This window comes from Colias croceus, chromosome 15 (genome assembly GCF_905220415.1).
Source record: "Colias croceus chromosome 15, ilColCroc2.1".
Classification (NCBI taxonomy): domain Eukaryota; kingdom Metazoa; phylum Arthropoda; class Insecta; order Lepidoptera; family Pieridae; genus Colias; species Colias croceus.
The window spans coordinates 9,727,603-9,751,453 of record NC_059551.1 but is presented as its reverse complement, the minus strand read 5'-3'; the positions used below and the strand labels follow the sequence as shown (position 1 = coordinate 9,751,453).

The window sequence follows — 23,851 nt, the reverse complement described above, 5'->3', positions numbered from 1 at the left end:
AGACTTGCAGGATACTTGAATCACCTATGCGTATCGTAATGGGAGAAGGGCCTAAAACTTCACTCAAATGTCAAACAATAAACATAAACAAATCACTCATCACTGACACAATTATGATTAATAATTTGACATTTTATTAATGGCCAGCTACCTAAATAAAAATGTTATAATCACAGGTTATAATTATTATTGATTAAGTAAAACATGTTTTTATTTTATAGAATGATCTAAATAAATTAAGATATGTGTTAAAAATAAGTTAAGTTTTGCTTCTGATTTATAAAGCATTTGAATTCAATAAAATTAAAAATAAAATATAGACATTCATTCGTATTAATCGATATATTCGACTTTTTTACTCCTGACAACACTGACAATCTCTGCTTGATAAGACCGGTAGTCATAGAAATGTAAATAACAATGCCGGTAGTGAACACATTATCTTTTTTTTCAAATATTTGTTTTCCCATAGAATCAGAAGTAAACATTTTACCAAGAATTACTAAAAATAACATAATGAATTTTAAATATAATATGATTTCTGTAACAGTTAGGCCCAGTTTCGCCATTCTCATTTATAGCGTAAACAGAGTAAGTGCGATGAGAAAATATATATATATAAAATTCGTATATATTTTCAAGAGTTTTTTAAACAAAAATGCTTTTGTTTAAACGGTATTTAACCCAATTCCACAATGTATTAGAGCGGTTGTTAATTAACTGGTACTTTTACTAAGCTTTTAAATGAATTGCCTATTTAATTTTTAATGGAATTATTAAATTTCTTTATAAAACCTCCAGTACGGCATTGAGAGCTATTTTAACACAGAAGGTGGAATAAGCCACTAAGGTTAAATTACTACAATAATATATTTATTACGCATTCTATATTTGTTACAACAGCAATAGATTTTAACTACATAAAAATGTACCTATTTTGTTCTCCGATAGCATTTGATCAATTTGAAATAGTAAGTATTTTATTTCTGGTATGCCTAGTATTTTTTTAAAGATATTACCTTAATTTTAGCTGTTTATCTAATCAGTTAAAAGTTTTTGTGTAAAGTAAGCTTTTCGATTTAAATTGAGAGCGATAAAAAAAATATTTGTTTGCTTGGCGTATCGGATACTCCAGCAAGTGGCTAATAACGAGATCTGTCGCAATTCAAATAAATAAAAACAACACAGGTTTAAATATATACATTTCTAAGTGTTATTTTAAGCTGGGTGTAGTAGTTAGAAATTATATACAAACTAACCAATCTACTTTACTATATTGAAATTGCGTTAGGCGTAATTAATTTATCCAATTTTATCGAAAACAAGGTTATTCTAGATTGAATTGGATTTAGTGTTGTTGAAAATGATTAATGTGGTCTGTGTAGAAGCCTAAAGAAAAGTTATAATGTAAATCTCGTTCTAAATTTAGTTAAAATATCTGAACCTTGAAAGACAAACGACGCCCTAGGTAATTCATTCTACATAATATTAAAAAGATTCCCGGGAAACGTGTTTATATTAAAATTTATAATAAATATATTATGTATAACCCCTGTTATGGTCTATGGGCGACGCCACCTGCTTACTACCAGGCGGTGCGTCCGCTCGTTTGCCTCCCTATAACATAAAAAAAAAATATTATTTTCATTATTAATGTTGTAAATTTGGCTTTCAATTTTATTGTTGGTATTAAAAGTAATTATGGATTTAGGCGTCGCATTGCAACAGTTTTTGGAAATTGAGTTCTCCGAAAGATAGGTAAATAAATAAATATTGTTTTACTAATTTAACCCAACAAACTATAGAAATTAAAGGGCGTAAACGTATCAATTACCATTTCTTTCATTACAAAATGCTTAGAAACCGTGGACATAATATATTTCTTTAACAAAAACAGTATAAATTTAGAAAAAAAAAAAAAAAAAAAAAAGTAATATAAAAGTTGTGCTTCAGCAATCAACATCTTTTGCCACTTATTACTTCAGACGAAAGTTTGAATCACAATTTCTCTTCTAACATTTTATACAATCTTTATGTAACCTAAGGTTATTTTAAGAAATTAAAACCAGCACAATAAGACCTAACGCAAGGCGAATGTGAAATTTTCACCGGATATTTCGAGTACAATCCAAGGCCACATTTCGAAGGCACTCAAATTTCCCCAGTTGATTTTATGCTGGTACTAGAACTGCGCAAAACAAACATTGAAAAGATGTAACGATAATCGTGTATTCATGGTTACGGGTTTATTAGTTTGTTGAGCAACAGTTGATTAAATTTGTTGCTAGAAACTTTGTTCAAATGTGGCTCTTTGGGTAAGAATAATACAACATGCGTACCAATTTTACAACATGTTTAAAGCAACTCTGCAACACCAATATGTTGATAAAATTGTTGCTCAACAAATATATACCATGAATTCATGAAATGTGTTCTGAACATGCTCTACATTCCAATACATTTATTTATATGTTATAAAAAATATAGGTAACTACTACAAATTACAACACTTATTTTGTACAGCGTTTAGTCGCAGATCAGGCCACAGCACTACCATTTCAAAGTTCAGTATTTACGAATATATTCGAGTGAGCATTCCGTAGCTCTCCACAAGTGCTTGAGTGTAACTGTTTCAAGTAATTGCTAAGCTTGAAATGTACAATTAAATTAGCTTTTATAAGGTGACAACGCATTTATATATGAAAATACATGTTTGAGAATTAATTAAATTATAAATACATATGATTAAGAGTATTATTTCCCTTCAGTGATTTTTGTGTTATTCTGATATTTTAATGTGAAAACTGAAAATATACTCAACTCCATGTTTAAATATAGAGGTACGCAAAAGACACAGGTACCAACCCCGCTCTACGGCAGTTTATAAGTTCAGTTCTTAGTTAGATAAAATTTTTAATGCCGTGAATAGTTTAAAAAATCTTAATAATAATAAAATAGTAGATAATCGGCTTTGTATTATAATATTTTTTACGTGCGGATATTGGCATTTTTTTCACTCTTCTACGTGTGAGTAAAAAGGGATAAAGTTATCAATTAAATTATTCCACCTAGACTGATTTCAAACTGAATGAAAAATACAACATACATACAACATACCTACGGCAATACCTACGGCATAAACAGACTCACAATAGCATCCGTTGCTCGCTTTCTATACAACACACAATACATTGCTGTCAAGTCAGCCTGCAGACGCCGCAATGTAGTCGTAAATTAACAGGTGGCAGCAATTTGCACCGCCCTGATTAAATTGGCCTAGAGTGATTTGTGACGTCACTTGACACGATTTATCGCTTCGATATTGAGTTTACAGACAGACTTGTTTGCTATTTAGTGTTAAATGGAAAATTTAACTCAATAGTACATGTATAAGACTAGTGGTGCGGCGCAGTTTCACCCGCGGACGAGCCCGAACAAAAATCTAGTATATATCTATAGTTTTATTCTGATACATAAGCTACATCAAATATTTTCAAAACACGTTCAGTTTTCTCTTGTAAATATAACAAACTTTCGCATTTATAGTACACTAGCGGTCCGCCCCGGCTTCGCGCGTGGTACATATTTCGCAATAAAAGGTAGCCTATGTTCTTTCTCAGGGTCTAAAGATTGTCTGTGCCAAATTTCATCAAAATCGGTCCAGTAGTTTATGCGTGAAAACCATACATACAGTACTCCAAAATTAATAATGCGCATGCGAATCTTCGCTAATTGTCGTATTTCCAAAATGTATTTCATTTGACTAAACAATTTTACTAAATTATGCATGAAGAAAATGCATTTAACCGCTCTATATACATATCGTCTTCGGACGCTCCGGGAATATGACAGTTACCGAACTGTGACGAAGATTTCTATGCGCATTATCACTTTTGGAGTACTGTACATACATACATAATTACAAACCTTTCCTCTTTATAATATTAGTATAGACATAGATTTTTAGTATTCTTTATAGTTTCTTAAGTTTAATATAACATTCAATTTCCTGGCTCTAACATGCATTTGTTTTCGCCTTTATTTGTAAAAAAACAAGACTATGAACTGACTAAGAAAAACAAGGTCATTTCTATCCATCCGTGTGGAAAATATTTAATATTTACGCGTGCACATGTTGGTTTAACGTACAAGCCTGATTTATGATGTGTTTATGACACTTCCTATTGGAACATATTACGCAGGAATAGGGGGAAGAAGTCAGACAGTAAAGTTTTCATATAATATAGTATATAAATGAGTTATTGCTATTCTTTATGAAAAACAGTCTATATTTAAGAACTTTGCTGTGTTACATAGTGTGATTGTGTTTTGGTGCATTTGTTTGTATGATCTTTTCTCATATAAAGAACCTCTCGTATAGAAAATTCGACACTCTCATGGGTTTGTTCGCCTGTAATTTCTTTAGTTTTCGTTTTTTGTTCGCAACTTTCTTCGCATGTAAGAGAATATTTTTTTGTTGCAATATTTTCATTCATACTTACCTTCTATTCTTCATAGAGTGATGTCTTCTTGGTATATCCTGGTCTAGTTCCCGAGGTTCCATATTCAAGCAATCAAACAAACCATTAAGTTTGTAATATAATAATTTATTTAGTAACGACTACCAGAATGACTGGAAATTTCATTTCAATGGAAATTTTACATTATAAAAAGGATTATTTATGACTGTTTATATTTATCACGATTGTCATGTCTTTCTTCAGACTCATTGTCAGTTATTATAAATCAATTTTCCGGGACATTTCCACTTCATTCCATTCGCTGGTGCAATAAAACAGAACTTGACGTGAAGTCGCGAAAGCACTTTAAAACGAATATATTACGTTGGAGTTGGACAAGGCATGAGCGGTAGCGATTTTTTTGGATTTACGACTTTACGTGTATAATAGGGTTATAAAATTTCATTTAGCTTTTTGATTTTGTAAATAACTTAAAATAGGAGCTACATACCAAATCGACATGTGGTTTTAAATTTTCTAACCACAATACACAATTATGTAGTAAAAGTGTGCCAATAATCTACAAAATCGGTAATCGAAGTATCCTGTATCTATATCTGTAAATGATTTTTCAATTTTTATCAGCGTCAGAGTAGAAACAGAACTTAATATTAAATAAAATCTAAATTTGCACAAAATAGCCTGCTATACTGCTAAATACGGTGCGTAATTCACTTGATTTTAAAACGATGAGTAGGATAATTGAGTGTGTGTGTGTGTGTATGTGGAAATCATAGAACCGTCTGTTAGTCAAAATTTGCTTAACGTTTTAGATTAATTTGGTACGAATAAAATTTCAGTCTCTTACTATAATGTCTATAATCTCTACTTGAAAATAGAACTATTATATATAACTATAATCGATATAAAAACCGCTTCCGCTTATAAATTGGGCGGCTGTAGTTATTCACACAACATTTAATTGAATTTAGTCCTGGCTCAGTTGAGTCGGTTCAATTCTAATATATTACACGAATACTGAAACTAGAAGCTACACGATACCGTATTGAAAGAAAATACCTTTTAAGGATTTAAAACACTGTTCGTTTAGTTGTAGAAATATATTTTAGAAGAAACAAATAAAAGTACATTTCAGATGAAAGTATATTGATATTAATTAAATTATTATTATCAAAAATTTTTGTATAATAATTGTATTCTTACAGTCAAATAAATGTAATCACAAACACACATTTTCAGAAAAGTATTTCAAAATATTAAACCTGAAATAAAGCAGTCGCTTTGTACCTATCAAATCTTATAAATTTTTCAACAATTTCGTAGTTAATCTACACTAATATTATAAAGAGGAAAACTTTGTTTGTTTGTTTGATTGTAATGAATAGGCTCATAAACTACTGGACCGATTTTAAAAATTCAAAGCTACATTATCCACGAGTAATATAGGCTATATAATATTATCACGCTAAGACCAACAGGAGCGGATCCACGCGGGTGAAAGCGCGCAGCACAGCTATATTTCATTAATAAACTAGGCAAATGTTAATTTTATGTTCATACGTCATGTTCAGTACAAAATTATAGGAAAGCGTTTTACCGATGATAAAAACTTTATTCGTTACCCAGAGACATTGAACATTCGAAACTTTCCAAAGACAATTTGAAAACAATAAAGAAGCACTTATCGCTAAGTGTATTGCATTTCCTTAAAATATTGTTTATGGTCAATAACTCAGGGTTTTAACGCCACCTTAAGCTTATGAAGTTTTATGAGATCCATTTTACAAACTGTTTTATATTATAACAGTTTTATTGTTATTTACGTAATAAGGAGAGAGAATACTGAATTATAGTACGTATTATTCTATAATAAATTAATACTGACATGATTTTAAAAGAGCAACTGTGGAGTTTCGTGCCGGTTCTTCTCCATAGATACTGCTTTCCGAATCGGTGGTAAATGTTAAAAATGTTATGACGATTCAATAGTGCTTAATTAATTGAATGAATAAATAAATCAGAAGACACGGGTTCGAATCCCGCCTCGTTATCGATTTTTTTCTATTCTTTACCTCTATAAAAAAGATAAGTTCAAAATCTATTAAATAAATGTTTTTAAAGTAAAGAAATCGATTAATTAATTTAGTTAGAAACAGAGTGACCCCTGTCAAGTGCGGCGAACGATAGTTTGCCACAAATAAACTGTTGGCTTTATCTGTGTGAGGTTATCCCTTGAGAATAGGATAAAGGATACTTGAGTTATGTTATTAGTATTCTGACTTTTCCCTTTTCAATATATACTAATATTATTAAGGTGTTTGTTACGCTTTCACAGCTAAACTTATCTATTTATTTATTTAATACTTAATTGCACATACAGAAGACAGAGAAATACAAGAATAACATAAAATAAGACAAGATTCAAGAACAAGTACAAGTTGTGGTCTTATCGCTAGAAAACGAATTCTTCCAGACAACCGCACTCGGATGAAATCTGGATACCTATATCTGGAAATATAGGTCAATTGAACAATACATTAAGGGCCGATTTTTCAATGCTAGGTTAAAACTTATTCGTCGAATCACGTCTTAAACTACCATTTCAAAATTTTATTCTAATTGCCCGTATTTGACAATTTACAGGTGACATTTTAATATGTTCGTGTAATACTTTATTAGACGGATAAATTTTAACCAAGGATTGAAAAATTGGCCCTAATTCTGTTAAATAAAACTACTTTTACTAAGAATAATGATATAACCGAAACAAATTAACAATAACCATTATATTTTCATCACCATATTTTCTTACAAATTAAACAGCCAATGTGATAAATCAAATATTAACGCAACCGCAAACATATCAAATATTTTATATCTGTGGCAATAAAAGTGTCGAATATTCTGATAATTGGTTATTTATTGCAACCCAGATGAATGAATTTATGTTTTGCCTTTATTGTATGTACATAGGTATATGATAGAATTACTTCGTTAAACGTAATTAAACAATAAATTACTCTTTGATGAAAATAATATGTCCTATGTGAAAATTCGCTATAAAATGATAACGTCTACTAACGTATAAACGCCTAGAGTCTTTTGTATTTTTAAACCTAAATTAATTTAAGTTTGTGGTAAATTTATTTGAGCAAATCAGACTTTTTTAAACGAACAGAGGTAAATATACGAGCATATTTTAGCATATTATATTATATAGTCCCAAGCATATTTTAGGGTACCTATACAAGGTTGATAACCTTTTCACTCATATCAGAAAATCGATCACCAACAGACGTTGATTCATCTGCCCCCTTCCCTACAAGGGGAGACATAAAACCTGACCATTAATTAGGATTAAATTAATAAATCTTTCCCCCACAAATTGTCACGTATCCTGTCACTGAGTGACCAAGCTCAATGTTAAGTGTTCGAAATCTACGAAAAAGGGCTCTCCAAAAACAAATTAAAATTCTCGTCACTCGTAGTTTATTTGAAAGTCATCCACCATATGGAACTTCTCTGTTTACCTTTTATAAAGTAGTAACGCAACTTTTGAAACGCGCAAACAAAATGTTTTCGCTACTAATTATTATTATTGATGTACGTACCTACATAGGAAACGATAGATATTACATTCTTCTGTCCTCTATAACCTATACTTACAAACTGTAATTCTGTTCTAGACAACAGAAGAATACATATTATATCGCTACATATTATAAAACATAGTGCTCCGCTGCGTCTGTCTATTCGCGATAAGCTGAAAAACTATGAATAGTTTTTCATTCTGTTAACAAAAATATATAGAGCATTGTTCTCGAAGACAACGCGGGTAAAGCCGCGGGCTGAAATATGGGGTTTAAAAATACCTAAGTAAAATACCTAATAAAAAAAAATTACAAAATTAAAACGTATAATAGGGAATGTTACTGAAACTGCAATATATTCACATATATTAAAGTATTCTCAGACAGAGTTCAAGGCCACGTGGACAAACACTTATGTAATTTACAACTTTCTCTGTTCCTAATTTAGACGCAAATTCTAAATAATATTCAGTCTTTGAGACTATATTGATACTAATTTAGTTAAACTTTATTTCAAACTTTTCCTCTTGAAGCGAGTTAATTACTAATTACTAAGTTCAACTCAAACTTTAATATTTTTATTCCTGCAGAATTTTACAAGTGTTTACAAATGGGAATTAAATTCGCCAAGTGAATTTTATTAAGGGTATTTGGTTGTAGGTATTTTAATTTTTAAAATATTATCATAAATGAAAAAGGCTAACTAAAAATTGATCCGATATATTTATTTATTTCTGTGTTATAAATTTATTCTAGCTCTAGGTTTGCGTGCTCTTCATAGCAAACCGGAAGCAAGTAATGAAGTGCTTTCTGATATTAATAAGCAAGCAAAGCAAGCGGTAAGGCGTGATGTAAGGCAGCATCGGTACAAAACTATTGTCAATACTATTGAAAAGTATAGAGGCCCAAAGGTTTTTCGGAAGAAATTGGTAGAGGGTAATAAACAAATACACAGAATCAAAGATGCTAACGGAAGAGAAACAAATGACCTCGATGAAATCATGCATGTGGTAGAACAATTCTACGAAAAACTGTACACCTCCAGAATAGTGGAGCCACTGAAGCTTCAATGCCCACGCGCTAAATTGATACGTCACTTTACAGAAGATCTACCAGACATAAGCTTATATGAGATTAAATCGGCGCTTAAAAGTATGAAAAATGAAAAGGCTCCAGGTGAAGATGGTGTACCTGTGGAACTTTTAAAGTTAGGAGGCAAAACGGCTTTGCTAGAACTTCAAAGGCTTTTCAATCAGGTTTTAATGGAAGGTTATTACACCGAAACCTTGGAAAAACGCATTGGTTACGCTTATATATAAGAAAGGGGATAAAACCCAACTCAATAATTATAGGCCAATATCCATATTGCTCCATACCTACAAGCTATTTACTAAAGTTCTGACGAACCGTCTAGCCAACAAACTTGATACTGCACAGCCAATAGAACAGGCAGGTTTCCGTCGTGGTTTCTCCACTATCGACCACATATTTGTAGTGCGGCAGTTGATTGAAAAGTGTGTGGAGTACAATCAGGATCTATGTGTTGCTTTCGTAGATTATGAAAAAGCGTTCGACACTGTAGAACACTGGGCTGTGTTTCATTCACTACAAAGATGCATGGTAGACACAAGATATGTGGAAGTTCTCAAGGAGATTTATAAATAATAATAATAAATTCTTTATTTGACAACAGAAATACATGTGTACATATGCAATTAGATTTTGGGATAACTTACATATAATTAAAACATAAACCGTAGGTTAATTGCGCTATTTAAACAATGTCTCCTATACTAGGGAATGTCCTGTGTTACAGGAGACATTTATCCGTCCGTTGATACAAATGATATACCTGATTATTGTAACAATTCTAAACTATGCAAGTATCACTTTAGCCAAAGATTTGGTGAATTTAAAAAATATACTCTTTAGGAAAAAAAAAAAAAAAAAAAAAGAGAAATTGAACTAAAAATCTAAAGGAATTTAAAAGAAAGGATATACGTATTGAGAGTGTGTGTGTGTGTGTGTGTGTGTGTGTGTGTGTGTGTGAGGGAGTGTTCGTGTGTGTGTGTTTTCTATTTTGTAGTTTGGATTAAATAATATAGTGATCTAACAAGTGTTCACATTCATCATAATTAAGATCTAGAAGGTAATTAGTTAGGTTGGACTTACATTGTAATGTGTTCATGTTGTGTATATTAAGTGTCTTATTTAATTTATTATATAGATGAGCACTTAGGAATTCGTAATGTCTTTTTGCAAGCTTAGTATTTGTATATAAGACTGGGCATATCGGCGGGGGTCGCCTCTTATCTGGGAATTTACTTTTAGTTGCGGGAAGGCTTTTATGCTTCTTCAACATTGCCCGGAGTATATACATTTTGCGCACTGTAAGTACCTTAAAGTCAGTGTATACTTGTTTCGTTGGGTATCTGAAGGGTTTGTTGAGAAGAGATTTAATCACTGCTCTTTGAGCTCGTTCAGCTTGTAGAATATTGTTTTTCGGAGCACCTCCCCAGACAGTGATGCAGTAACCAATAATTGATTCGCATAATGCGGTGTACACTATTTTAAGAACACCTTTATTGGCAGGGATCCGTAATTTTTTAAAAACAAATATTAACTTACGTATTCGCGAAGAGATGGCTTCAAGGTGCTGTTTCCAGGAAAGGCAAGAGTCTAACCAGACTCCGAGATATTTTACCGAGACGGCTCTATCTATGGATATACAATTGCAGGTATTTACTCTATCGCACGAGTGGGCTATAATTTTGAAAGAAGGTTCAGGTGGAATAGCAGATATTTTACTGGCAAAGGTAATAAATTTAGATTTTTTAATATTTAAGGTCAGGAAGTTTGAAGAAAGCCAATTTTGGACAACACTTAAAGCACCTTCCGCTCCTTTCTTTGCCTCATCCCAGTCACGGCCACTCACTAAAAGTACAGTATCATCAGCATATGCTATGATACGTGTAGAAGGATAAGCAAGTTGGCAAAGATCGTTAACATATATTTGAAAAAGGAGCGGAGATAGTAAACTCCCTTGGGGTAAGCCAAATTCCAAACATTCTTCAGTGCTGATATGACTACCAATCTTAACGGATTGAGTTCTATTCGAGAGGAAATCTTCTAGTAGTTTGTAAGCTGTTCCCCGGATACCAATTCGCTCGAGCTTTTTTAGTAGGATAGGGATAGAGATAGTATCAAAAGCTTTGGACAAGTCGAGGAATATGCCAATACACTTAAGTTTGTTGTCGATATTTTTAACTAAAAATTCTAGAAGTGCAGCGACTGCATTTTCTGTTGACATGCCCTTTCGGAAACCAAACTGATTGTCAGCGATGATTTTATATTTCTCAAGGTAGCTATTCATGTTCTTGTATATTATTCTTTCTAAAATTTTGGAGATAGCAGGCAGTACTGAAATTGGTCTGTAATTATTAATACTATCTCTATCCCCAGCCTTGAAAACCGGATGTACGATGGCCTTTTTGAGAGCTGTAGGAAAAATACCCGTAGTTAAAGCAAGATTACAGATGTGTGTGATGGGAGGTACTAGTTTAGGTCTAGTAGCGTTAAGTAATTTGGGGGTAATGCCATCCCACCCAGGGGCACTATCAATGCGGAGGTTACTTACTATACCATCAACTGTATTTTCATCGGTCTCCAAGAAAACGATCGAATTAGGCATTGAGCAATTTAAACTTAAGTTTGTAAATTTGCGTTGACTTGTTGCATCTATTTTATTTGCCATATTTTTTCCTACGCTGGCGAAGAAGCTATTTATAGTATTAACTGATTCCAGGGGGTTACTATGCATGTTGAGAAGTTCAGTGCATGATGAGGTACATGAATCCTGATCTAACACGTTACGGACAGCTCCCCACATTTTTTTAGTGTCCTTACCGGCCTCGACGAATAATTTTTCTTCGAACTCCCGTCTTACTTTTTTGAGTAGGTTGTTGCAGAAGTTACGGTAACGTAAGTATGTTAATTTTAAAGTAGTATTTTTAGGGTTTTTATTTGATTTATAATGCATCCTGTCTCTATTGCGTATACATCTGAGAAGGCCAATTGTCATCCACGGTTTTTTGAGTCTAAGCTTAGAGGGAATAGGTCTAAGTATAGTATTCTTAGTCAAAATAGGCGAAAGTAGGTGGAGTAGTCTATTCATGGCTGTGTTAGCATCCGTACAACTGAGAACACTCGATAAATCGCATTGTTGAATATCATGAACGGTTTCTGTAAAATTTAAGTGGGGACGATTACAGTGAGTGATTTTATTAGTCAATTTTATTTCTAAGTTCAATAGTAAAGCCGAATGATCAGTTATAGATGTTTTTAGTATAAGAGATGTGGGAACATAGGTTGATTTTATATATATAAAGGTGCAACCCTCCAAGTAAAGCTGCACGAAGTATCTCGCCGAATACCAGTTGGTCGCGGTGTAAGACAAGGCGATACAATTTCTCCCAAGCTATTTACAGCTGCTCTAGAAGACGTTTTTAAACTGTTGGAGTGGTCTGAAAAAGGCGTTAGCATCAACGGGTCAATGTTGTCGCATTTGAGATTTGCTGACGACCTCGTTCTGTTTGCTAAAACCCCGGACGATATAAAAGTTATGCTCGAAGAACTACATGATGCCTCACTAGCTATTGGATTAAGAATGAACATGCTCAAAACTAAATTTATGTGTAACAGCAAAAACATTACACCTGCGATCACAATACATGGTCAGAACATCGACAGAGTAGAAGAGTATGTTTATTTAGGTCAAATGGTAACGCTGGATAGGAATGCACTAAAGAGGGAAGTAGACCGCCGCATTCAACTTGGCTGGGCAGCGTTTGGCAAACTATCAGATTTATTCAAAGACAAACAAATACCAACCTTCCTGAAGAGGCGAACGTTTGAGCAATGTATTCTTCCAGTAATGACGTACGCCTCTGAAACCTGGACACTAACCAAACACCTAGTGAATAAACTCCAAGTAGCGCAAAGGTCGATGGAACGCGCTATTCTCGGGATTTCATTGATGGACAGAATTACAAATACGACAATAAGGAAGAAAACTGGAGTTATAGACATAGCACTCAAAGTGTCTCGGCAGAAATGGAGGTGGGCGGGACATATCTGCAGATTAAGTGACAACAGGTGGACCAACAAAATCCTAGAATGGCGTCCTTGGACCGGACAAAGAAAAGTTGGCCGTCAGCCTACTAGATGGGCTGACGACATAGTGAAGATCTTGGGAAGGAAGTGGATGCGAGCGGCAACGAACAGGAAGGAATGGCGTGCACATGAAGAGGCCTATACCCAACTTTGGGTTTAACCAGGCTGAAAAAGAAGAAAGAAGAAGAAGAAATTTATTCTATGCAATAGGTACCACGCTTCTCTGACCTACAATATGATTGCATCGATTATATATTATGATGTAAGTAGTATGATATTATCTACTAATTAGAAGTTTATGAAGAATATTCAAATTGATTTCCTTTTTTTATGTAAATAGATTTCTTCGTACTTTCTCACATATTATTATGAAACTGTATGTCTCTGATATAATTATTATTAGAAGAGAAGGGATTCGAACCCACGTCTCATATAAATTGATATGACATCTCCACTAATTCGCCCACTCGTAACCCTGGAATATTGAATTTCTTCTGTCTGTCATAATCATACCAAAAGTTTCTTATATGCTTATAATATTAATATTATAATATCTAAAGGTAAAACTAGAAGAGTCTAGCGTTTTTACTATTGATGTCTTTAAAATTCATAAATTAGTGTGATTTACGGCCAAAAGCGATCTCCATCAACAAACATCACTACGCTATTAATTAGTTTTTTTAGTTAGTTATAAGTTTTCAATGCTGCTCCGCTCCTATAGATCGTTGCATAATTATTTATTACTCTAAAATATAGTCTCCTTTGATAAATTGACTATCCAACACATTTTTTATAATCCAAACCACTGGTTCCTGATATAGAGCGTTCAAACAAACAAACTCTTCAATATTAATTACTAGCTTACCGCCCGCAGCTTCGACCGCTTTGTCTAAAACCTAATAAATTATATACCAAAACCTTCCTCTTGAATCACTCTATCTATTAAAAAAAACCGCATCAAAATCCGTTGCGTAGTTTTAAAGATTTAAGCATACAAAGGGACATAGGGATAGAGAAAGCGACTTTGTTTTATACTATGTAGTGAAGATTACAAGCGCCAGTGATTCCAACGTTCCAGAATCTTCTAGAACATTCTACAGGCGTCAGGCAAATAGCATTAAGTCCATAAGCCATTATTCAGATTTCCTTTATATCCTAATAAATTCTCTTTGAAATTAAACTGTGCCTAGGTTTCAGAGCTCACGGATTTTATTTGAGCGGTATTCGAAAGGGAAACGCTTTATCAGATTAACATGCTGAATGAGGTTTGATATTTATTTGTATTCAACGTTTAAAAGGTTTCGTTTATAAAGAACTAGCTTGCCGCCCGCGGCTTCGACCGCTTTGTCTAAAACCTAATAAATTATACACTAAAACCTTCCTCTTGAATCACTCTATCTATAAAAAAAACCGCATCAAAATCCGTTGGGTAGTTTTAAAGATTTAAGAATACAAAGGGACATAGACATAAGGACAGAGAAAGCTACTTTGTTTTATACTATGTAGTGAAGTATGTTGCGACGCATTACCTGAATAAACCAGTTATTGAAATGATTTAGGTACAAAGAATATTCCGATAATTCCCCGACTTTTGTGATCTTACTGGCTGGTCAGTCATGTAGATTGGTTAAGCATCTTCACTACTCTAATGTCATCATCATCATCATCATCATCAGCCCATATACGTTCCCACTGCTGGGACACGGGTCTCCTATGAGGGTACAGGCCATAATCCACCACGCTGGCCAAGTGCGGGTTGGCGGATGACACATGTCGTCGAACTTTTTAATTCTTCGACATGTCGGTTTCCTCACGATGTTTTCCTTCACCGTTCGAGCAGTGGTGATGTTACAACATGCGCAGATAAATTGAAAAATCAATTTATTTCCTGCGCGCTCGCCTGGTCTCGAACCACGGACTTATCGATTCGAAGTCCGAGGTCTCACCACTGAGCCACCACTGCTCTCTGAGTCTGAGTACTCTAATGTAATATATCATTAATTTTATTAGCATAGATAGACCTACATATAGAATTTTTATGTCATAGTGTTAGTTGCCATACTCTACGGAAACGACTTGACCGATTTTTTATCAAATTCACATGCATATTTAATAAGTCTGTGAAGATATTGTTAACTATGTTTAAACCCTTAGTCATAAATAACTTTCTGGGTCAGCTAGTTTATAGTTATATTGTAATTCACGCTTGAATGCTCTCCTAATTCCATCACTCTTACAGACCAATGACTTAATTTAAGATCTAAGCCGGGTTTAAAAGGGCCCATATCTGTATCTATAATTGAAAACGTTGACCAAAAGCCCAAGAAAGTGGATAAATATATATAAATATAATATTATTTACAAAACGCACTCTTTTTGCTCTTACAAATTTTATTCGTTGAAGTCATTCACATAATTATAATATTATGTTTTAGTTATTTCATATACCTATTGTATCTTTAGCGTTTCTTTTTGCCACTACCAATTCAATTTACACACACTTTATATTAATTAAATAATCTATACTAATATTATAAAGAGGAAAGGTTTGTATGTATGTATGGTTTTCACGCATAAACTACTGGACCGATTTTGATAAAATTTGGCACAGATAATCTTTCGACCCTGAGAAAGAACATAGGCTACCTTTTATTGCGAAATATGTACCACGGGCGAAGCCGGGACGGACCGCTAGTAATATAATAAACGAACAAAATTATAAAAATACTTTTCCTGGTGTGTGTTTAAAATATTTTTTACATTAGAAATCAGACTTAGCTCGCGATCTTGCTTCTTTACTACAAAGGAAGTAAAATCAATTCAGCATAATTCAGTTTTAAAATGAGTAACAAACAATACTCACAAAAGATTTATTCTACCGTACATTTGTGCAGCTGTATAAGTTTTTGACCCATAAATTACGCAACTTAAGTTGTAGAAAGCGTTTTCTTATTTTCCAAGAGAAATAACGAAATGTTTACTGTTCTTTGTAGGTTTTAACATTGCAGAACTTGGCTATAAAATTAATAAAAAATTATAATTCAGAGAACGAAATACTAAAAACTTTTTGTATAACATCATAAAGTATATCTATATCGATTAATACTGTAGAGCTGAAGAGTGTATGCTTGAACACGCTAATCTCAGGAAACACTCGTCCGATTTGAAAAATGATTTTACTGTTAGATAGTACATTTATCGAGGAAAGCTATGTGCCATATAGTATCACGCAAAGACCAATAGGAGCGGAGCAATGCGGAAAATACTAGGTACTTTAATTTGATCTATAAATCATCCCAATAATCATATCAAAGAAATAGTTTATTTTCTACATATCCACTAATTAATGAGATTACGACATTTTAATTCACATTACATAAAAAATTCAAATATATGTGCGCGAAATTCATCATTATCACATTTCAGAACAAGTAGGTATTTAAACGTTCTAGAACAACACAAACATTGTTATCCACATACCCGTAAGACACAACCTAAGTAAACACGAATCATTTCATTATACGAGACAGCACTTTTAATTTTTCATGAAAATTTCAGAACGAAAATTTGAAAACGATGTGCAAACAGAACTTGAGCTATGTGAGAGCTCTTAACGCGAAGTACTGTTGTCATTTTCGCTTCTCAGCTTTTTTTTGTTCTATACTTTTTTAAAGTCTATCTTGTCTATTGAAATATATCGCCTTTGGTCCCTATTACGTGGTTCTTGTTTATAAAAAGGTTTGTAAGGACTTGTAAAATCTATTATACATATTATAATAATTATATCAGAAGGTCATTTTTACAACTAAGTCAGTGAAATCATCTAATAAACACCTTTTTTATAATTTTCATAATTGCAGCCTCGATCATATTAATACGTTTTTTTAATATAATATTGACATTCAGTAAACTATTTTATTTGATCAAATTAGGTATTCTTCCACATCCAATAAAAAGATGAGTGCACAAACATTCGGATCCTACACTACTATCTTTCTAGCCAGCAAGCTTTCGACAAGTTTACATAAAAAACATACGATATCCTTCACATATTTTTTTTTTGCTTTAAAAAATGTACTTAGTTGTATTTTTAAGGAGGAACGCTGGCTCCTAAGACACAGAGTTCCTCTAGTTTAGGAGTCAGCGTAGGTACCTACATATTTTTGTAAAGTTAATGTTTTTGGCAAATAAAGATTTATTTATATTGATATTAAACACAGTCTTTTTTGTCAGGCTTCAGATGACCTAGCAACTAGCAACTAACACAGTTTCCAATCAAGACTGATTGTATTGCTGCATCGATTAATAATCGGTAATCATCCGCTGTTCTGCAATCTATTGCAATGTTAATGCCAGAAATTAACATTTCATTCATGAGGTTTGTAACAATATACAATTAGGCAATAATTTTCAATTGATTCGTGATTTATGAATTTATCTATCTATGTTTAAATAGGTTATACTGGTTCTTGAAAATTGTGCGGAATTAAATATTTTTCAATATACCTTATTTTTTTAACATCAATTAAGTGTTACACTTTTTGACTTCACTCTGCAATTTTTTCACTTAATGATTCCTCTTTCTACCCCTATACATCATAGTAAAAAAAAAATCATGTAGTATTTTCTTGTAGTTATCTTTGCGTTTGATTTTATACGAGTATTCATTTACAAATTAAAGACAACATTTTAAACACCATTTATTCGGGTTGGAAACCTCCGGTAAATAATATAATGAATAAATCGCGTTTATAATACGTAAGTCTTTAATTGCTAAAGATTTATGTACTTCATAGGAAACCGTAAACACGTACATTCTGGATTACGCGTGTCACTCCGATTCCCATTTTGTTCCATCCAGGAACATTTTTTACATATTTCTCCGCGGAAACCCGACAGCAATAAATAAAGTCAGACCACTTAACCCTTCGCAGCCGGGGCGCTAATGACCCGGCCACTTAGAACGCCTCCGGGAAAAACCGGGCTATTGTGCGGAAAGCGAACGGTGAACGGGTTAAACAATGTTGTATGTACCTGCTTGTTTCGGTAAGGCTTTGTTGACTGGTGATAATCGGGAAATACGTATTTTTGAGTATTTGTGTAGATTATTATATTTTATAAGACATAATATAGAATAATGAAAAAAAAAAAACATTAAATACAAAGTAAGGGTGCTTTTCCACCAATAATGTGCGAGTATGTGTAGCGTGGAATTTGTAAAAACCAATCATATCGCTTCATTTAATTTGAAGTTTGAAGCGTCTAGCGCTTAAAGCGTTACTATTGGTTATTTACAAACACATTTCGCACTACACATCCTCACACACTTTAATATGTATTTAGTTTGAAAATAAAGGTTTTTCACATAAAACATATCCGATATTATTTTTTATCAAAATTTAAACAGTTAATCACATACATATCGAATTGGGAAAACGTAACGGTATTGTGTATAATGTGTGCATTTTAAATAAATAAATAAATTCTCCACGATCGGATAGTCGACCAATAGAAACAACTAGGCATCTATAACCGTAACCGCAATACCCTGGAGTGTCAAACAAAATCAAGACAGAAGTTCAAACACACAGAATTAACAAGTTTCCTAAAGTTAGTTTGAACTCGCTTACTGACGAAGTTTCAAATGCATTGATTAATTAGATTATTTGTATTGGGAAAGATCGGAAACATTCGGATACGTGATTGGATTTAAAAGGCGAATCCAAGAAATATATTGCTACGTCTTATAAAATAAATTTTTTGACTTAATTTAATTATAAACTTAACGTAATTTAAAAATTAAATATTATATTGAATGCATCGACTTAAAAATCCGTAAAATGTAACCTCATTAATTTTTAAAAAACACATTCATCATACCTATCCCAGATATTATTACATAACGAAAATACTCCATTTTCACAATTATTAAAAAAAATCTTATGATATTTGTACCGAGTCAAGTCAAGCCAAAGGAAAGCAGAACATTTTTTTAACCCCGCGTCAATTTTATATCAAACGAAATGCGAAGAATAGAGAAGCCCCGACATTTTTAGGAAAATTGATTACTTTTTGTAATACAAATGTTCTTCAAATATATACAGACTTATTTCACAACATTTTAATCAAAATTTTACACAAATATTATTTATTATTCATAATTTTAGGTCTAAACAAAAGAGATGTATGAGCTAACACATTATAAGCTAGTGTAAACAAGTGTACATGCTTTTTAGGCGCTCTTAATAAATAAACACGACATTTTATCGTAACGTACTCGTAAGCCGCATTTCAATTAACTTACATCATGTGTAATGTCTGTGATATTCTTGGAGCGACTTTACAGTGTACGACACGATTTTTTTTAAATGTATCGTGATGGAGCTACTTTTATTAGTTGGCTGTTGGGCAAGAAATTGTTGTGGCTTTCAGTGACCTGAAAAGTTCGCTCAAATTGTATGTTGATTGATACTAATTATCATTTAAAATTATACAAATTTTCACTTCATATTGTGCGACAGTCTAAAGTCTATAATACTTTATGTAAATAGTATAATTGCTAGGTATAAGCTTTCTTAACATGAAAATTTAGTTAATCTAATACTTTTTTTAATGGAAAAACATCGTATAACATTTTAACTTTATGTTTATTCAGGAAAAGGGTTAAGACGATACTTGATATCGATTCCGATAATTTGTACTATGAATTTTGCTTATCACGGTAACGGATCAGCGTCGGATACAATGTCGTATCGGATGGTGTGAAGTGCTCTTACTCTGCAAACTTTTATGATAACATCAGGCCCGCACTTAACACTTTCGTAATTCAAGCAAACTTTGGGGTCACAACCCTTATTCCTGCTAAAAGGGGTTAAAGTCTGGCTGATGTTGTATTTTTTGACTTTAAACACAAAAAACTCTATTGTGTAGGCATTTTTTAATCAACGAAATAGTATTATTCTAAATAGAATGTACTTAAACTTAAAACATGGGAAAGGTTAGGAAAAAAACTATTATAAACCTGAATAAAACCGAAACGTTACATCAAAAGCTACTATCATATATTTATAAAGAACCTTTAAAAATTTATAATTTTAAACTAATTAGTATAAATACCGTAATCCAATTTAGTTACATTGAGTGCCCGGATTATGCCGTATCGAAAATTGGACTTTAATTTCATCGTTAATCATATTTTATTTAATATCAGAATGCAATTCAGGATATATTTTAATGAGGTCGTTTGAATTTTAATACGGATTATATTCGCATTAATAGCTAGTTAATTCGTTTCATTTTATTTATTTATTTATATAAAACCATTCCTACCATTACAGTTTACCGAATGCGATAGGGAGGTCAAATTTACAATACAATTTATTCATTATTACAAAAAGAAAAAAAAAATAAAAAATTACATTAATTAAGATTATAATATACAACCGCTACAATTATGTTTGATACTCTAGTCAAATATTATAATGATTAAAGCTGAATAATTCATATTTTTTAATAATGTCAAATTTAAAACATATTAAATTAAAAGTTAAAAACTAAATTTAATTCAAAAACGCAATATTAGTACATATAATATAACAGTATCACAACATTGATTTAAGTACACTAATATAGTTTTAGATAATTTCCAATTGAAAACGGTTTTAATTAATGTTATATTTATTGCATGTAGATACGCCTACATTGTAGTAAAGATCAGTTGTTATGGTATGAGCGTTTTACTGAAAATTCTTACGACGAATTAACGAAAAACAACGAAGAAAAACATGCAAGTTATACTAAAATATATTCCTCGTCTCAAGACGATGTCAAAGTTAGAATTTATTTTTATCTCATTATAATATAATATACCTAAAAATCTATATCATAGCGTAAAAGATTCATTATTAATTTATAAAATTTGTCAAGCTCCACCGGAACGAGTTCAAAGCAATTTTCCTAATTACGAAAATTCCTCATTATTATAAATAAGGCATGTTCTGTTTCAAGGCATTCCAAATATTTCGAAAGTTGATGAGTTCATCAAATTTTGGATGTTTTAATAAGAACGATATTGTTATAAACTCAAGATATTTCTTAATCTTGTATATCTTCTTGTTTTTATAATGTAATAATAACATTTGATTTAAGACAATGAAAAAGGAGATGGGTAAGATATAAGGATAGAAAAAGGAGATAAGGGTGAATAATGATGTAAGACTGAGAATGACAATCAGAATAATCCACATCAAAAAATCAATGTACAAATTATAATAATAACTGCAGTACATACATAATTATAAGAATATCCCATGACCTATCGACCTACGTAGTTGTTTTTTTTTTTAGATAGGGAAGCGCTTGACCAAAATCTCGCCTGATGTAAAGCTAAGATGTGGTCTAAGATGGTACGCACTTCCCTAGTAGGTATCTACCCTCTTCGCTTTTAAAAATTTAACTACAATGATAAAGTTCATCTATAGCCGTAAGCACGGTTAAAATAATGACTTACTTATTTCCTAAAAGCAGAACAGCAGACAGAACAAAGTTTTTAAAACAGTATTTCTCCAAAAATCCAGAGCATTCATAACGGTATAGCAGTTGGTACAGCAGCTTAAAACCATTCAAAATTACTCTTCCAAAATTTCAAGATACACGATTCCATACAATAGCAGGTCAAAGAATAAAAGAATAGAACTGACCTTTCGAATCTATAAGCGTATTCGGGTCAAAAGACTTCCGAGCTTAATTTCTGTCTCTATTGATTGTAAATAATGAAACAGCGCCGGGTTATTCTAGATTTAAAAGGTCAAATAATATTGGAATATGATAACTCGTCGTTAGAATTAAAAATATCTTTAGCTGTAGAAGCTTCGTTGATTGAGATCATTAGTTTAATTCAAAATGAGATGGAGGTGAAAGTTGAAACTCGTCTCTTATAAATATAAACTGTTCAGGATCATATTTGAGGTTACTTCAGGTTTTGCAAATCAAATAAGATTTCAAGCAAGTAATGAGTCCTCTTTGGGTTGCTTAACCGAGACTAATTTCGTCTTGACAGAGAAAACAACTCTGAATTTCATGATAATATCTAGGTTTCCAAAAATTGTATCAAGTTATATTTTAATGGGTATAAATAGAGTGTATAATTAAAAACTCACAACACTCCAATTACAGTCATTAGTAATGTTTCTGTCTTTTTCAAAATGAGCTCGTATAACCCAAATGAAAAGCAGTTTTCTAATAAGCGGGAAATGTTATTCCTGACTTCCACCGTCCTTATTGCATTGTGTTAAGATTCATTTTCCAAAATAGTGATTTAAGAATTCCTCTGGTTACCGGACCATTGGACGGTACGGCTCATTAATTTGGAACCTATCTAAGATAACCCTTTAAATCTTATTGGAAAAAGTTTCTTAATGATTGAGAAATAACTGAAAAGTTTAGTAGAAATTTTTGGTGCCTTACAATCGATATAAATGCTCTTTTGTATTCTAGATATTATGGTGAAGAATACAATTCTTATACCTCGCTACATTTTAGAAATTACCTGTATAATAATATTGGGTCACGAGAGAATAAAAAGTTGAAAGTTGGGCTTTGGAAAGATTTAACGATGCAAGCACTTTTAACGGCGTAACGTGTAACAGACAACAACAGGTCACAAGCTGCCATCAACCAAAACCATACTTAATATGAATTTACATTTCTGCATTTAAAATTATAGTAAGTAAAATATGCATCAAACCAATATTTGGACCCTCGCACGTAAGACTCTAACAAAAGTAAATCCGACTCACACTTCAAGTGTAAAGTTACGATAAAACAGTATAAAATGACTCATAATTATGTTTGAAACTGCGACGTTTCATTACACGGGGGAGACCGACAATTTGGAGCAGAAAATATACTGTAAGTATATTATGTTGTATGCTTATCATAGTATACTTTACTAGCTGCGCTCCGCGGTTTCACCCGCATGGCTCTGCTTCTGTTGGTCTTAGCGTGATGATATATCAAAGCCTATAATAGTCTTCTTTGATGGCTATCTAAAACCGAAAGAATTTTTCAAATCGGACCAGTAGTTCCTGAGATTAGCGCGTTCAAACAAAAAAAAACAAACTCTTCAGCTTTATAATATTAGTATAGATATGTTTTTAGTCTCTGTGGACACGAAGTTAATGGATAAATATTTCTACTTATGAGATAAGTTTCAAAAGGTAAGTTTATACAAAAAATACGACTGCAATAATATAATGCAATGCTCAAGCTCGTCTAGACACGTCATAAAGTCACATCTTATCAAACATATAAAATAATAAACTTTCATACGTGAACACAGAATACATAATAGTAGCTAAATGACGTGAATAAAAATGTCAGTCTATCCACTTGCTTTAGGGCCGATTTTTCAATGCTTGGATAAAACTTATCCGTCTAATAAAGTATTACACGATAATATTAAAATGTCACGTAAACTGTCAAATACGGGCAATTAGAATACGTTTTTAAAATGGTAGTTTTATACATTATTCGACGAATAAGTTTTATCCAAGCATTGAAAAATCGGCCCTTAAACAAAGCTTTTTTTATATTTAGCAATTACATTTA

At 32.4% G+C, this 23,851-nt stretch overlaps 1 protein-coding gene across 1 annotated transcript in view; it reads right to left on the bottom strand.

Moving 5' to 3' along the window:
* Window positions 1–23,851, bottom strand: part of LOC123698288 (potassium voltage-gated channel protein Shaw-like) — a 151,469-nt gene that overhangs the window by 3,790 nt on the left and 123,828 nt on the right. The window lies entirely within an intron of this gene.